Genomic DNA, 15,586 nt, shown 5'->3' on the forward strand with positions numbered 1-15,586 from the left:
GACACAATTGCCAGGAAGTGAGGAGGAGGATCGTGGTGCGCAAGTGGAAGAGGAGGAGGTGGTGGATGATCTAGTAACTGACCCAACGTGGAAGGAGGACATGCAGAGTGAAGCCAGCAGCACACAGGGGGAGGGAGGCAGAGTACCCCAACAGGCAGGAAGAAGCAGTGTGGTGGCCACAGACAGAAGGCAGGCAACCGTTCCCCGTAACACCAACACGAGGGACGTTGCCAGTACAAGCGGTAGGTCTTCCAGAGTCTGGAATTTTTTTAAAGACTCTGCTGATAACCCCAAAAAGGCCATATGTTCCACCTGCCATGCCAGCATCAGCAGGGGTGACAAAACTACCAGCCTGACCACCACCAGCATGATCAGGCACATGGCAGCAAAGCACCCGACTTTGTGGGGCGAAACCCAGGGTCCACGACCAGTGTCAGCGGGTGTCACCACTGCTTCTTCCACTGTTGTGCGTGCAATAGTACCCCCTGTTGTGTGTGCAAGGCAATCCCCTCTCCATACTGCATGTAAAGATGCCCCCTCCTCTCAGTCTTCACTTGTTATGGCAGTTTCTCAAGAAACAGCATCAACGTCCACGTCCATGTCCCACCGCAGCGTTCAATTCTCCATATCCCAGACCTTTGAACGAAAGCGGAAATTCGCAGCTAACGCCCCACAGGCCACAGTCCTAAATTCGCACATTTCATGACTGCTTGCATTGGAAATGCTGCCTTTTAGGCTGGTGGAGACGGAATCCTTCCACAATCTTATGGCGGTGGCCGTCCCTCGGTACTCGGTCCCCAGCCGACACGATTTTGCCCGGTGTGCCATCCCCGCACTACACAAGCACGTGTCCCAAAGCATCTGCCGTGCCCTCAACAACGCAGTTACTGGGAGAGTCCACCTGACAACGGACACGTGGACAAGTGCTTGTGGCCAGGGACGGTACATCTCTCTGACGGCACACTGGGTAAACATAGTGGAAGCCGGGACCCAGTCGGACCTTGGGACGGAACACATCCTCCCCACACCGAGGATTGCGGGCCCTATGTCAGTCAGAGTTTCCCCCACAGTGTACAGCTCCTGTGCATCCTCCTCCTCCTCATGTTCAGCCTCCATCTCAGATATCACCACATCAGTTACAAGCTGGGAGCATTGCAGTACTGCCTCCGCCAAGAGGCAACAGGCTGTGCTGAAACTCATAAGCTTAGGTGATAAACCTCACACTGCTTGTGAGTTGTGGACAGCTGTGAAAGAGCAGGCAGATCTGTGGCTGAGACCGCTGCACCTACATCCCAGCATGGTCGTGTGTGACAATGGCCGTAACCTGGTGGCGGCTCTGAGGCGAGGTGAGATCACACACGTACCATGCCTGGCTCATGTGCTTAACCTCGTGATTCAGCGGTTTCTTAAATCGTACCCCGAGTTGCCAGATCTGCTCGTGAAAGTACGCCGCCTGTCAGCTCATTTTCGCAAGTCGGCTACAGCTTCTGCCACCCTTGCTGTTTTGCAGCAGCGTTTGCAGCTTCCGGCACACCGACTGGTGTGTGATGTCCCCACACGTTGGAACTCTACCCTCCACATGTTGCAAAGGATTTGTGAGCAGAAGAGAGCAGTTGTGGAGTACCAGCTGCAACAAGGCCATCTATATTCAAGTCAGACTCCACACATAAGACCTCAGGAGTGGACCTGGATGTCTGACATATGTACCATCCTGACAAACTTTGAGGAGGCCACCAAGATGGTGAGTGGGGATGACACCATCATTAGTGTCAGCATCCCACTTGTCAGTCTTTTGCAACGCTCTCTGCAGAGAATTAAAGAGGAGGCATTGCAGCCAGAGTATGATGAGATGGATCAAGAAGCTGTAGCGGGCGATTACACACAGCTGTCACACTGTCACAGAATACTGGAGGTAGGGGGCCTAAGCTGACCCTAAGCTGGGACCCTGACTAACCCCTCAACCTGGAGGTACTGTTAAAGGTACAGAGGTCCAGGCCGCCAGCGTAACCCCTACCTCCTGAGGATCCCTGCACCTAAGTAATCTAGTCCTGAGAAGGACCCCGATCACAACAATAGGGAACCAGAAGTAATATGCCCACACACAGTATTTAGACGAACGAGACAGTACAAGGGAAAAACCAAAACCACCTTGCATACAACTTCTACACAACTACTACAGAGGGAACACCAACGGGAAAGGAGATAAATGATAAAGCGAGGAAAGGGAAAAAACACTTCCAAATGCACTTATCTCAGCAACTCCAAACACCACGATCCGCTCTGTAAGTCAGAATGAAAAGCTTTCACCGACACCTCCCAAACAGACCTGCAGGAATATAAAGGAGTCTCACTAAAGAAGCATTGATTGCAGCTGGGCGAGGCTGGACCTCAGCTAGCCCAGAGAGAGAGAGAATTAACTCCTACACTGCCGAAAAAACACAAAGCACCAACAAGTCAGCTGCGAGAAGTCAGGCTGTGTACTCGTGACGATCTTCGTGGCAACACACCCGTGACAGTACCCCTCCTTCTACGAGGGGCCTCCGGACCCTCAGGGCCAGGTTTATCCGGGTGAGTCGAGTGGAAGGCCCGAACTAATCGGTCTGCGTTAATATCCGACGCAGGAACCCACATCCTCTCCTCAGGACCATACCCCTTCCAATGAACCAAGTACTGAAGGGACCGGCGATTAAAGCGTGAATCAATGACCCTCGATACCTGGAACTCCAAGTTACCATTGACCACCACTGGAGGGGGAGGTAAAGGTGACGGTACCACCGGCGCCACATACCTCTTAAGCAATGATCTGTGAAACACGTTGTGAATTTTAAACGTAGGGGGGAGGTCAAGACGGAATGCCACCGGATTAATAACAGAACTGATTCTGTACGGCCCGATGAACCTGGGACCCAGTTTCCAGGAGGGAACCTTAAGTTTAATATTCCTGGTAGACAACCATACCTGATCGTTCACACTTAGGTCCGGACCAGACACTCTCCTCCTATCAGCCATACGTTTGTATCGGTTCCCCATAGTATTCAGATTCTTCAGCACCCCTCTCCATACTGAAGCGAGAGATGAGGAAAATCGTTCCTCCTCCGGAACCCCCGAAGAGCCCCCCCTACTGAAAGTACAAAACTGGGGGTGAAAACCATATGCCCCAAAAAACGGGGACTTACCAGTGGACTCGCTCCGCCTATTATTGAGAGCAAACTCTGCCAGAGGTAGGAAAGAAGCCCAGTCCTCCTGGTTCTCTGACACAAAACACCGAAGATATGTCTCCAAGCTCTGGTTCATACGTTCCGTCTGACCATTGGTCTGAGGATGAAAAGCCGACGAGAATGACAAATGCATCCCCCGCCGAGCACAAAACGCCTTCCAGAACTTGGACACAAACTGAGACCCCCGATCAGACACCACCTCGGAGGGTACCCCGTGAAGCCTCACAATCTCCCCAATGAATACCTGCGCAAGAGTTTTAGCATTAGGAAGAGCCGGAAGAGCGATAAAATGTGCCATCTTGCTGAACCTGTCCACTACAACGAGTATGACCGTTTTACCCGAAGACGGAGGGAGGTCCGTAATAAAGTCCATAGACAGATGAGTCCAAGGACGCTCCGGGATCTTCAAAGGTAAGAGGGCCCCAGACGGACGGGTATGTGAGGTCTTAGAGCGCGCACAAACCCCACAGGACGCGACAAAAGTTACCACCTCTTTATGTAAGTTAGGCCACCAAAACCGACGCGAGAGGAGATCCACAGTTGCTTTACTCCCCGGGTGTCCTGCAAAAACTGAGTTATGGTGTGCCTCGATCACCTTTTGTCGCAACTGATCTGGAACGAACAGTCTCCCCGAAGGTCCAACAGGGGCGTCCCCCTGAGCCTCCAATATCTCCTCCTCCAGCTCAGAGCATACTGCCGAAACCACCACCCCCTCCTGAAGAATAGAAATCGGGTCGTCCGTATTCCCGGCCCCAGGGAAACTGCGAGATAAGGCATCCGCCTTTACATTTTTAGACCCAGGACGATATGTAACGACGAAATTAAACCTGGTAAAAAACAATGACCACCTAGCTTGTCTGGGATTCAGACGTTTAGCGGACTCCAGATATAGCAGGTTCTTGTGATCGGTGATGACGGTGACCGGATGAACTGCCCCCTCCAAAAAATGGCGCCACTCCTCAAAAGCTAACTTAATGGCCAAGAGTTCCCTATTGCCGACATCGTAATTCCTCTCAGCGGACGACAACTTTTTAGAGAAAAAGGCGCATGGATGCCACTTACCAGGGGACGAACCCTGTGACAATACTGCTCCCACCCCTACCTCGGAAGCGTCTACCTCTACAAAGAATGGCTGAGACGCATCAGGTTGAATGAGAATGGGTGCCGAGGCAAAACATTTTTTCAAGGAGGAGAATGCTTGACAAGCCTTGTCAGACCACCTAGAAAAATCCGTCCCCTTTTTAGTCATGTCTGTGAGAGGCTTAACCATGGACGAGAAATTACGAATGAACTTCCGGTAATAGTTAGCAAACCCCAGGAAACGTTGTAGTGCCTTAAGATTCTCCGGCCGATCCCACTCAAGAACTGCCCGCACTTTCCCAGGGTCCATACGAAAACCGGACGCTGAAACCAGGAAGCCTAAAAACTGGAGTTCCTGTACGGCGAACACACACTTTTCCCACTTGGCATACAGTTTATTATCCCGCAAGATCTGTAACACCTGTCTAACGTGCTCCTGATGAGACACCAGATCCGGCGAGTAAATTAAGATATCATCCAGATATATGACAACAAACTGTCCCACCAGGTGGCGAAAAATATCATTAACAAAGTGTTGAAACACCGCCGGGGCATTAGTCAGACCGAATGGCATGACAAGGTTCTCATAATGCCCCTCCGGAGTGTTAAAAGCCGTCTTCCACTCATCCCCCTCCTTCATCCTAATCAGATTGTACGCCCCCCTGAGATCCAACTTAGAGAACCATTTGGCGCCCACGATCTGATTAAAGAGATCGGGAATAAGTGGGAGCGGATACGGATCTCGGACCGTAATCCGATTAAGTTCACGGAAATCCAGGCAAGGGCGTAGGCCTCCATCTTTCTTCTTAACAAAGAAGAACCCCGCGGCCACCGGTGAAGATGAAGGTCTAATATGCCCCTTAGCCAGACTTTCAGAAATATAATCCTTCATGGCCTGCCTCTCAGGACCAGAAAGGTTATACAACCTAGCTTTAGGTAACTTGGCCTCAGGGAGCAGTTTTACAGAACAGTCATACTCGCGATGAGGAGGTAGTTCCTGACACCCATTCTCCGAGAATACATCCTCAAAGTCCGCCAGAAATGGAGGTAAGACCCAAGGAGTAACTGCACCGATGACCGTGTTCATGCAGTTTTTATTACAGAATTTACTCCATTGGCTTATCTCTCTGGTTTGCCAATTAATAACCGGGTTATGCTTAGCTAACCAAGGAAGGCCCAACACTATAGGAGTGGGAAGACCCTCCAACACGTAGCAAGACAACAGTTCTTTATGTATTGCCCCCACTTGAAGTTTTACACCATGCACAGCTTGCAAAAAACTTCCCTGACCGAGAGGCCTGGCATCGATCGAGAATATGGGGATGGGTTTAGCCAACTCACTCAATCGCATACCTTGAACCCGGGCAAACCGAGCATCAACCAGATTAGCCCCGGCCCCACTATCCAGAAGAACAGATATCCTCTCAGTTCTCGTACCCACCACCACCTCCGCCGGTACGAGAAACTGAGACGAACCTAGGGACGAAATACCTACTCCCAGATTGCCGTCCACCACACAACCTGGGATCAACAGTTTTTTCGACGACTCTTTACTCTGCAAGGGACGGGATGGACACCCCCCAATAAAATGTCCCTTTTTCCCGCAGAGGAAACACCTTCCTGTCTTATGGCGCACCACCGGTCCCCTTCCCCGAAATGATGTCCCTCCTAATTGCATAGGCTCCTCCGGACTGACCAGGGGAACCACCATATGAGGGGACCTTGTAGGAGGTGGAGACATTACAGGGGGTAGAGTTATCCCGCACCTCTCCCGAAGCCGTCTGTCAACACGAATAGCAAGGGCCATAGCGGCTTCCAGTGACGCGGGAGAGTCATACTGTGCCAACACATCCTGTAATTTGTCGGATAAACCATGACAAAACTGGCTCCTAAGAGCCGGGTCATTCCACTGGGTGTCCGTGGCCCACCTACGGAACTCCGAACAGAATTCCTCCGCCGGACGATCTCCCTGCTGAATCCTACGTAACTTAGACTCAGCAAGGGAGATCCGATCTGGGTCATCATATACGAGTCCCAGAGCAGCGAAAAACCTATCCACTGACTGGAGAACCGGGGAGCTTGGGGGAAGAGAGAACGCCCAAGATTGAGGGTCCCCTTGTAGGAGCGAGATGACAATTCCCACCCTTTGTTCTTCACTGCCCGATGACCGAGGCCGCAGCCGAAAGTACAATTTGCATGCCTCCCGGAAAACAAAAAACTTGTCCCGCCCCCCAGTGAACCTGTCAGGGAGAGCTACTTTAGGTTCTGGTCCGGCTTGCTCCGGAGGATGCAAAACCTTGGACTTAACGTCCGCCAGCCCCATGGACAAACTCTGCAACTGCCGAGCTAGACCGGCTACTGGATCCATGGTAGCTGGAGAAAACTAAGATGGTCGGTGAAAATGTCACACTGTCACAGAATACTGGAGGTAGGGGGCCTAAGCTGACCCTAAGCTGGGACCCTGACTAACCCCTCAACCTGGAGGTACTGTTAAAGGTACAGAGGTCCAGGCCGCCAGCGTAACCCCTACCTCCTGAGGATCCCTGCACCTAAGTAATCTAGTCCTGAGAAGGACCCCGATCACAACAATAGGGAACCAGAAGTAATATGCCCACACACAGTATTTAGACGAACGAGACAGTACAAGGGAAAAACCAAAACCACCTTGCATACAACTTCTACACAACTACTACAGAGGGAACACCAACGGGAAAGGAGATAAATGATAAAGCGAGGAAAGGGAAAAAACACTTCCAAATGCACTTATCTCAGCAACTCCAAACACCACGATCCGCTCTGTAAGTCAGAATGAAAAGCTTTCACCGACACCTCCCAAACAGACCTGCAGGAATATAAAGGAGTCTCACTAAAGAAGCATTGATTGCAGCTGGGCGAGGCTGGACCTCAGCTAGCCCAGAGAGAGAGAGAATTAACTCCTACACTGCCGAAAAAACACAAAGCACCAACAAGTCAGCTGCGAGAAGTCAGGCTGTGTACTCGTGACGATCTTCGTGGCAACACACCCGTGACAACAGCCCAGCCTCATCTCATCCCAACGTGCATTGGGGGACAATGAGGGAGAGGAGGAGGAGGAGGAGGAAGAACAGGAGCTGCTATCATGCATTGTAGACGGTAGTACCTGTACAAGTGTCATACCGTCGGTTCAGCGTGGGTGGCCTGAGGACAGGGGGGAGGAGGAGGAGGAGGAGGAGGAGTAGAGCATGGTCAGTCGTCATCTTGGTGAGGACACGGAAATCTTGCCCGTTACAAGTCTGGCACGCATGGCTGACTTTATGTTACGCTGCCTTAACCGTGACCCTCACGTTTTCAAAATGTTGTGTGACAGTCATTACTGGTTGGTGACACTTGTAGACCCCCGCTACAAGGAGAATTTTCACTCTCTTATTCCTGAGGTGGAGAGGTCTACAAAAATGGGGCAATACCAGAAGGCCCTTGCTGCAGAACTGTTAAAAAAAATTCCCATCTGAACACGCTAGCGGCAGAGGTCATAGTTCGTTGCCCAACCAAGGCGTACAGGCGAGAGAGATGCAACTCCAATCCAGCAGAGGCAGGGGAACACTGTCAACGTTCTGGGGCAGTTTTCTGACACCCGCCCAGCTTACAGGCCCTGAGGCGCGGGGTACTCTCACAAGGAGTGGAAAGTTTCAAAAGATGGTGAGGGAGTACCTTGCCGATCGTACCAGCGTCCTCCGTGATTCCTCTATGCCTTTTAATTATTGGGTATCCAAGCTGGACATTTGGAATGAACTCGCTCTGTACGCCTTGGAGGTCCTGGCCTGCCCTGCCGCTAGCGTGCTATCGGAGCGTGTATTTAGTGCCGCTGGGGGAATTATAACTGATGAGCGCACTCGCCTGTCAACTGACAATGCTGACAAGCTGACCCTTATCAAAATGAACAAGGGCTGGATTGGGCCAGACTTCTCATCATCACCAAATGACAGCAGAGTAACATAAAGTCAAATCCACTGTGTTATTTCGGGAGGTGTATTCACATGCACCGCTTCACACCCACACATGGGTATACGCTTCCTCGTTTCGGCTGTTTAATCTTCTTCTCCTTATCCTCAGCCTCCACCACCACTATACCACCAGGGTGCCAGCATTGCAAGTGCCTCCGTCCTAATTTTTGGCAGCTTTTGCTGGGAAAGCATAAGCAAATACCATGGGACACCCACTCCCCAATAATGGGACTTATGTTTGTAATATGCTGTACTGCATGGCTCTTGTAAGGGGCAGTGCAAGTTGCTCAGTCCTAATTTTTGGCAGCTTTTGCTGGGAAAGCATAAGCAAATACTATGGGAGACCCACTCCCCAATAATGGGACTAATGTTTGTAATATGCTGTACTGCATGGCTCTTGTAAGGGGCATTGCAAGTTGCTCCGTCCTAATTTTTGGCAGCTTTTGCTGGGAAAGCATAAACAAATACTATGGGAGACCCACTCCCCAATTATGGGACTTATGTTTGTAATATGCTGTACTGCATGGCTCTTGTAAGGGGCATTGCAAGTTGATCCGTCCTAATTTTTGGCAGCTTTTGCTTGCAAGGCATAAGCAAATACTATGGGACACCCACTCCCCAATAATGGGACTTATGTTTGTAATATGCTGTACTGCATGACTCTTGTAAGGGTCATTGCAAGTTGCTCCGTCCTAATTTTTGGCAGCTTTTGCTGGGAAAGCATAAGCAAATACTATGGGACACCCACTCCCCAATAATGGGACTTATGTTTGTAATATGGTGTACTGCATGTGACACGCCCCCTGGGCCGTGTGTACACGTGTGTGGGATACCCGGTGCCGGGTCTCTGGGGTCAGTAGTCTCCGTGGCGGTGACCCGGTCCCGTGGCTCAGGCTGGTCAAACCAGTGGCAGTCTTTCTTAGGTTTTGAGGTTAATTGTCCGACTGCGCCACCCGTGGATTGCGGTCAGGGAGTACCACCGCTGCGAGGCAGACCCCTGAGGCTGGTGTTGTGTGCGCAGCATAGAATGTGATAACTCCCCTCGGGAGGAGTATAGCCTCAGGGTAGTGAGTGTGGATGATGGGGGTGATGGTGAACGAGCGCAGCAGGAACGACTCAGAGTCTTTGCAGTGCAGTTCAGGGTCTTTACTGATGATTATAAGGTAGATCCTCCCGGGAGTACTGGCTAGCATAAGAGGCCTGGTCAGTCTGTGAGCAAGCAGGAGTTCCCCTGGCCAGGTGGAGTTGTAGGCCTCCCCGTCTGTCTGCACTCTTCCTGGCTTCCTTGCTGTAAGCGTGTAGAAGTAGCCCACGTCCCTGAGTGTACCGTGTAGTGCTCACCCGTATGGCTGGTGACTTGGGGCCTTCTGTTAGCCTCCGCTCCACGACGGCGGTGCTGGTCCCTTGCTTGTTACTGAGCCTCCGGGTTTCTATGGCCAGAGGACCTGAAATCCCCTGCCGGCTGGTTTCTGCTGCTGGATATATAAGTCCTCACAGCTTCGGACTCCTGTGTCCGGTTCCCATTGTCTTCTGCCAGGGCGAGCTCTGCTCAGCTTCCAGCCCCTGGTCTTTAGCTCCTAGCTCCTACAGAGCTCCTTGCTGTTACTTTCCCTTGCTCTCACTCTGACTCTGACTGTTCTCTGACTCACTCAACCCCGCCCCAGATCCAGTTTATAAGGGCAGAATTCTCCCCTCCCAGGACTGGGGCAGGAGGATGTTGCATGTTTAAGGGATCCTGACCAGGAAACCTCCCACTTGCTCTCCGACGTAATATCTCTATTACTGTGGTGACCAGACCCCTGGGGTGCCACACATGGCTCTTGTAAGGGGCATTGCAGTTCCTCATAATTTTTGGAAAGCCTTCCATTCACTGCTTAGGCCAACAGTGCACGGGAGACCCAGTTGCTATAAATCGAAAAAAAGGTTTAGTTAACACCCTTTGACCTCCATGTCATTTCCAAGGGGCATTGGAGTGGCTCGAAATTTTTGGTAGGCATTGCACTCACTGTATGCCCTATAACTGTGTAGCCGAACCGCTCCTTTTGTTACAGAAACATATCCTACAAGACATATCTGGTTGACTGGCCTGATATTGATGTGAATGGTCCCTGTTCCTCCTGCTCTTTCTCCTTTGCCACCACCTCATCCATCATTTATCACCTGAAGCTTTGTTTTAACGGGAGTCATACAACTGGGATAGTAGCAGGAAAACATCCAGCAATCCTCGGAGGAGGTAGGATATGCGCCAAAACGCCGACCACCTCAGGCCTAGCCGCTACTACATACATGCGCTTGCATTCCATGAAAACAAAGCAGATGCTAACTTCTATCATCATCATCATGCTCCTCACCTAGGCACTCTCAACTCCCCTGATGAAGAAGCCAGGGCCCACCGGAGGAGTCTGATTCTCTGGTGGGCTCGTCCAATGCTGCCCTAAAGCAGGCCAGGCAAAGAAAAGTGTGGGGGAAGGTGACAGGAGAAATCAGGGCGGCTGGGGACCGAGTATGGACACCTGGCCACCACCTGGCAGCTGGGGACCGAGCGTGGACACCCGGCCACCGGGCGGCTGCGGACAGAGTATGGATACCTCGCTGCTGAAGCGGCCATGAGGTAGTGGCCAGCTTCGGCCTCCTCCAAACTAAAAGGCCCCATTTCAAGTGAAAGCTAGCAGTATGGTATTGCAGCCTGCGGGTGGGTGGGTGGTTGGCTGCATATTTTCGCTTGCATTGCAAGGAATGGGGGAGGTACAATTGAACACTGCCCTGGGACAAGGACTTGCACGGGGATAGTTGCAAGTCTGCATCTTCTGATGCGGCAAGGATCACTTCTGATGGGCACACTTTTAGACAGTGACCTTGGAGTCAGAGATGCTTCCAGGGGTCTTCCCCATGCTGATCCCTTGTCTTTTCAGCACTGTATGCATGTGTCACACAGCACATGGCCAGATAAGGTTGTAAAATGTTAAAATGACATTTCCCGGTGAACGCATTTGTCACGGTTGAAAGCAATACAAAAGTGCAAAAACGCATGAAAAATGCTACTTGTGAACATAGCCCAAGGTGTGGAGGAGTATTTTTGTTTTTGGTTATTTATTTTACCTTATACACAAGTTTTTACCCTGGAAAGGAAATTCCTTAACTTATTTCACAGGAAAACCGTTTCAGTTTCGTTTTTGAACGTTTTATTGTGAGCCCGCAAAAGTGGCTTAATACCTCTGACCACGTTGTTGACAGCAGTGACCTGGGGGTCAGAAATGCTTCCAGGGGCGATCTCCATGCTGCCTCTATGTCTTTTGAGCACTGTCACTATCGTTTTGGGCACTTTTTAGGCTTTCTACACACTGCCGGGGGTGCTGCCGCAAAAATGCTCGGGTCTCTCATAGACTAACATTGGGCTCGTTGCTCGGGTCGAGCACCCGAGAATCATGGTAAGCTTGGCCCGAGCTTCGAGCACCCGATCATTTTAGTGATCGCTCAACACTATCAGTCGTCATCTTGGTGAGGACACGGAAATCTTGCCCGTTACCAGTCTGGCACCCATGGCTGACTTTATGTTACGCTGCCTTAACCGTGACCCTCGCATTGTCAAAATGTTGGGTGACAGTCATTACTGGTTGATGACAATTTTAGACCTCACTCTCTTATTCCTGAGTAGTAGAGGTCTACAAAAATGGGGCAGTACCAGAAGGCCCTTGCTGCAGAACTATTAAAAAAATTCCCATCTGAACACGGTAGCGGCAGAGGTCACAGTTCGCTGCCCAACTAAGGCACACAGGCGAGAGAGACGCAACTCCAATCCAGCAGAGGCAGGGGAACACTGTCAATGTTCTAGGACAGTTTTCTGAGACCTGCCCAGCTTACAGGCCCTGAGGCACAGGGTACTCTCACAAGGAGTGGAAAGTTTCAAAAGATGGTGAGGGAGTACCAGCGTCCTCCGTGATTCCTCTGTACCTTTTAATTATTGGGTATCCAAGCTGGACACTTGGAATGAACTCACTCTGTATGCCTTGGAGGTCCTGGCCTGCCCTGCCGCTAGCGTGTTATCGGAGCGTGTTTTTAGTGCCGCTGGGGGAATTATAACTAGTGTTGAGCCACCCCCGTAGTGTTCGAGTTCGGTTCGGTTCGTCGAACACCCATGTGTTCGCCGAACTGTTCGTCGAACTGTTCGTCGAACACCTTCGAACACCGTTAAAACCAATGGCAGGCAAACAAAAACACATAGAAACACATAGAAAACACCTTCAAAGGTGTCCAAAAGCTGACAAACTGCTCAGAAGACACAACTAACACATGGAAAAGTGACAAGTACATATAGTCATGAGAAAAGAAAAGAGGTGGAGGAGTAAAAGGAGGGGGAGACACAGATATAGGCATGTCATGCCCTTCTAAAATCCAAAAAGTGAGAAGCCGAGACGGCCAGTCCGCTCCTGCCCGTGCCACCTCCGTGTCGCCGGGTTTGTGCCAGAGCCGCGGTGAACCCTGACGGCCAGCCCCCCTCTCCCAATACTGGTGCCTGTCCGCTGGTGGGTCGAGAGAGCCCCCCTGTGGTGGAGGCAGCTCTAAGCTTTTTAATTTAAATTGTCCCTCTAATTTGAATGAATACACTTTAAATCCATTTACAAGGATCTATTGGAGGGCAAGTCTCATGCCAGCAGACGCGTAATTCCAGCTCCAGTAGCGTCCACTAAAGCTGCTGCAGTTAAAAAGCTTTTATAAGGATCGAGCTCGGCTGTCCACCGCAAGGCATCCTAGTGCCAGTCCCAGCCCCTATGCCTTGGGGTGCCTCCTGATGCTCTTCACTAAGTATCCCGTGGTCCCGAAGCATTTCCTTTGAAAAAATTAAGTGTCCAAACTACAGGTGGTGTAGCTTGCTTAACAGCCGGGATAATCCGCTGACTAGCAGACACTGCTACTAGGCACAAAGTATTTCCTGGGCTAGATGCAGTTAAAAATTTGTAAGTAGATACTCTCGTTGGATGCTGAGAAAGCATTCCATAGAGTCTCCTGGCACGCCATATATGATTCTCTTAAAAAGCTTGGGGTAGGGGTCTAGGGGACCCTTTTATAGCCAAAATCACGGCCCTGTATCACAATACGTCACCTAGGCTGAAGATAAATGGAACTGTAGCACCGAGGGCTCGGTTGCTACAGATGTATTGCACCTCACCCAGCGTTGTGATATCTCACTCTCAGATAAGGATGGAGTGTGGATCAGGACCCGACACCTGCATGCATTACACCACATTGCCGTGGGGCAGGGCGACCAATATGCCCCTGAGATGGGCACGACAGTCCCTGTCCCTGGCTGGAGTGGGGGGAGGGAACACTGAGGAAGGGGAACCCTGTAGTGCAGGAGCAGGGAGGAAGCAGTTCCTGGGTGCATTGAGAAGGGAGTATAAAAGGTGGGCACCATCTTAGTTCAGTGCAGAGAAGTCTGAGCAGAAGTGGCAGGGAGCAGGGGCTCTGCATGAGCTCTGCTCCGGAGGCGGGCCTAGTAACAGAGGCCCAGGCCTGCAAGAGGGAGAAGGAAGGAAGAGGAGCGGAGAAGGCTCCAGGAACGAGGAATGAAGGGATCCCAGGGGTGCGGACGGGAGAGTCGCCACCGCACGCCCGAATCCACCTGCGTGGAGGGGTCAGGCCAAAGGGGGAGACCGGTCCCCGAACTAGTGGAGGCAGGAAACGACCCTCAGCTAGAAACCGGAGGCTCTGACATTTTATGTGGCGCAGCCCCTTGCTCCACCCGCTAGGAAGGCACCACATAGGGTCAGGGAAACTGGCGCCAAGTTTACCAAGAGGAGGCCCGAGGCAGCCGGACAGAAGTGTTGGTAAGAAAGGCCAGACAAAGGACACACAAAGTGGGTCCTGTGAAGCGCTCCAAAGTTATCTGGGAGTTGTCTGAGCCCCTCACCTGGTGAGCACAGTACGACGTGGGCAGCCGTTACCTGCAGACGTGGTCTGGATAATAAGAACTGTGAGTAAAGGCCCTGAACTGCATCACTGACTCCGTGTCGTTACTGCTGCTGCCCTGCACCATCACCCCCATCCTCCGCATACACTGCCCTGAGGCTATACTCCTCCCGTGGGGAGTTATGCTACGCTCTGCTGAACCCACAACACCAGCCTTAGCGGTCTGCCCTGTAGCGGCGGTTCACTCTGACCGCAATCCACGGGTGGCGTAGTCGGACATTTAAACATCAAAACCACATAAATAGTTCCGCCACTGGTTTGACCGCCCTGAGCCACGGAACCGGATCGCCGCCACGAAGACTACAACCACCAGCATCCACCAAAAAGGGTCCGGCTCCGGGTGTCCCAAGGCCCAGGGGGTGCGTCAGAACATTTTCATCACCTTTCACAATCACCAATGGGACAAGGCAGGGATGTCCTCTGTCCCCTCTCTTATACATCCTAGTGACGGAGCACCTGCTCTCATCAATTCGCCATAACCCCAATATTAGGTGGATTGAGGTGGGAGGCACCGAGTACAAGTGCTCTCTATTTGCTGATGATGTCCTAGTATATATCACTCAATCACATATATCCATCCCTGCTGTTATGGCTGAAATAGATCACTTTGTTACATGGTAAAATTTTAAAATCAATGCAGCGAAGTCTGAGGCCCTCGATGTCTCCCTCCCTAAATCCATATAGGATTCCATCCAGTCCAACTTTCCCTTTGCCTGGCCCTCACAGGGTATCAAATACTTAGGAATTCCTATTCATAGAGACCTCTCCCATCTATGTTATCTTAATTTTGGGCCCTTTATTGAACAATTCCATACAGACCACGGTTTGCAAGTTAGAACTGTAAGATTCACTACGTGAACCACTGGTGTTTTGTGGAAAAGCACATGTACACCGCGTTCCAAATTATTATGCAAAAAGTGTTTAGGAGTGATAAGGGAAGAATGTGTTTGTTTGTCAGTTAAACTCATTGATGGTGATGTGTGTCAGGGCTCTTTATATCACTGTAAGCAATTGCAGACACCTGTGCTAATTAGTTTGGCAGGTGTGTCCAATGAAAGGCAAGACTACTTAAGAAGGCTCTCTCACATTATTAAGCAGCCTACATTTTCTGCCAAAATGGGAAAGAAAAAGGATGTGTCGGCTGCTGAGAAGCAACAAATTGTGATGTGTTTAGGTCAAGGCATGACTACAATCAACATTGTGCGATGATCAGGATGAAGTGTCTTGGCAATCAAGAAGTATGTAGCTGATTCACAGTACACACGTGTGCGTGCTGATAAGGGCAAATTGAGGACTCTTTCCTACAGGCAATTACGTCAGGTTGAAAGAGCAGCGGCAAAA

Source organism: Phyllobates terribilis, unplaced genomic scaffold (genome assembly GCF_046119375.1).
Source record: "Phyllobates terribilis strain yellow unplaced genomic scaffold, ASM4611937v1 Scaffold_4__5_contigs__length_816908805, whole genome shotgun sequence".
In the NCBI taxonomy this organism is placed as follows: domain Eukaryota; kingdom Metazoa; phylum Chordata; class Amphibia; order Anura; family Dendrobatidae; genus Phyllobates; species Phyllobates terribilis.